Raw genomic sequence first — 3,011 nt, 5'->3', positions numbered from 1 at the left:
CCTTTGTAATTTTGTTTTGGAAAACTGGTGTTAGAAGCCAATGTTGTATTTAGCTACTATTTTACTCCCATCACTCTCTACACCCCAAGACCTCCCCAGGCCAAACTCTCCCCTCACCTTTGTTTTCTCTGGCCCTACTCCCATTCCGTTAAGCATTCCTATATCTGGAGTAGCCTCTTAGTACACTAGCAACCTCACACTCTTCTTTCAGGTCCCTCCTAAAACATCACTCCTTTCAGCCAGCTTTTAGGCACTAATCCTCCATATACCTCAGCCCTCATCTTATCTTTTATTTTAATTCACACTGCATGTTACAAATAACTCCCTGGCAGAGGCAGTGCTAGCCCATTGGAGTCCCTAAGGAGGAGTATTTTTGCTTGCTCCCCCATACAATATGTACAACAAAAGTCTAAGTTTATAATAAACAACGACAACAAAAACTGAAATAGGGACCCCAGTTAGCTGCTCAGAAGGACCCTAAGCAATAGCTTAGTCTGCTTATCCCTAGTGCAGGCTTTGCTCTCTGGCCTCTCTAAAAATTCTTGTAACGAACATGTATTGAAAGAAATTAATCACTCGCTTTACTTTTTATGTTGTATCTCTTCTGGACTGCATTAAATCTGTTTAGACTGTGGAGTCTTTGGACAGAGAAACAGTCTCCTTCCATGTCTGTAAAGTGTCATAGACAATGATGGTGCCATGTAGATTATTATTAATAATCATATTTTAACGGGCAGTGGGGGAGGTGATGTGATTTCCCCAGATACATTGCGAATCATAATTTCTCTCAGAGCTGCCCCATTCATGATCACCATCATGGAAGATGAACAACAGTGCAACAACCTCACTCCATGGGTGTGTAGAGAAGGCAACTTTTGGCCATGCCTCATTTTCAGACTCCTGTTACCCAGCAACGAGCAAGCATTCCCTCTATCATTCTAACACTGCCACACAATGGGGAGAAATTTCTTGGTGTCCTCTGTTGTAATAACTGGGCCTCCACATTTACCCTGTGAACTCAATATGAATGAAAGTTTATAAAATATCATAACCACTTGTAACAAATGTTAAATGGGGAAAGTACAAAAAGATACCAAATTATGGAACTAGTCCAAACAAAAAAGCTTAAAGATATAACTCAAGGATTGTGGTAAGAGCATGCCTGGTAAACAAGAACTATGTGATACTGGAAATTAACCATTGGAAATTAGGCCTAATTGGACAAAATAATGAAAAGGCAGGTTATTCCAACTCTCCCTCCCTTTTGGTAACCTTAAACACACAGGCTACGTCTACACTGGCCCCTCTTCCGGAAGGGGCATGTAAATTTCACAAGTCGTCGTAGGGAAATCCGCGGGGGATTTAAATATCCCCCGCGGCATTTAAATAAAAATGTCCGCCGCTTTTTTCCGGCTTTTAAAAAAGCCGGAAAAGAGCGTCTAGACTGGCCCCGATCCTCCGGAAAAAGTGCCCTTTTCCGGAGGCTCTTATTCCTACTTCAAAGTAGGAATAAGACCCTCCGGAAAAGGGCACTTTTTCCGGAGGATCGGGGCCAGTCTAGACGCTCTTTTTTAAAAGCCGGAAAAAAGCGGCGGACATTTTTATTTAAATGCCGCGGGGGATATTTAAATCCCCCGCGGATTTCCCTACGACAACTCGTGAAATTTACATGCCCCTTCCGGAAGAGGGGCCAGTGTAGACGTAGCCACATGCTTTGGGATGTAAAGCTGCATACTATGATTCCGCTGACTGAAAGATGAGAGAAGAGGAAGTAGTAAACAACTTTATCATCATGGCTGCCACCTCACCATCTCCTGGGACCTCAGACTGTCGTCATTCTAATCCTGAGAGGTGCCCTGATCAATCCAGGACAGAGAGAGGAGCCAAGATCACATCGTCACTTTTACTGACTCTGGCTGAATCTAATGACAGTTTCAGAGATATTTGTGTTAGCCTGTTTCAGCAAAAACAACAAGTAATCCGGTGGCACCTTAAAGACTAAAGATTTTACTATGGCATAACCTTTCCTAGGCAGAAGCTCACTTCATTGGCTGCTGTCCAGGCTGTTCCCCCACTATGGCACTCTGAGTGCAGAAGGTGGGGGCCCCCAAGAGACTTTAAAATACCTTGCCTCTATAGGCTCTGCTTAAAGCTCCCCAAGGTCACAGATTCCCTGGCCTTGGGAAGTAGCTGCCACCGCCAAGTGAAACAAAAAAACCCTTTCATCTTGAACCCAGGAAGAAAGCACTTGGAACTTCTTCCAGAGGGGAAGAACCACCAGAGAACCTGGAAAAAAGAGGAAACAAACTGTAATCTCTGATAGCTGACCTCTCAGTCTTAGACATACATATAAAGACCTCCTCTTACCTTCCAAAACACAAGAATCAAATTGTCACCTTAAAAAAGGTGATTTTATTAACAAAACACAAAGATATGCTTGATAGAGCATACTTGGTTGTTAGGTGTTTTAAAATCAACTGAGAAAAAAACAATTTAAAAACACAGAGAAATTCCACCCGTGGGATACAGCTTTAAGTACAGTGTATGGGAGGGAGGGGGAAGGCACATGGATTCAGCACAGAGAAGTTTAACCAAGCAACAAAACAAAGAAAATAACCTGATCACGTCTAAATAGACATTCCATTCCCTATCTACTCACATATCCATGCTTCAAGGTCCAGTCCATTTCCATGCCTGGTATTCTTTGTAGTCAGGGTAATTCTGCCTGATTCAGTTCACCTTGTTCCCCCAACTCCTGGCTTAAAACTCACACAAAATAAAACAGCAGGCAGGTATATCTTCGAATTCAAATCTCAATACCTTCTCCCATTGGAACCCCTGGCTCCCTCCCAACACTCCCTATTTACCTGAGTTTAACCATTCAGTCACCAAATGCTAGGATGTTCAGAAAAGGCCATCACTCCTCCAATCCATTACAGATACATGAAGGGAAAGAAAAAGAAACAGATAGAAGGGGTGAAACGTATCTCTGCCATGAGTCATTTTCCTTC

This window comes from Pelodiscus sinensis, chromosome 2 (genome assembly GCF_049634645.1).
Source record: "Pelodiscus sinensis isolate JC-2024 chromosome 2, ASM4963464v1, whole genome shotgun sequence".
Lineage (NCBI taxonomy): Eukaryota > Metazoa > Chordata > Testudines > Trionychidae > Pelodiscus > Pelodiscus sinensis.
The sequence above is the reverse complement of the archived record's forward strand: the minus strand, read 5'-3'. Positions refer to the sequence as shown.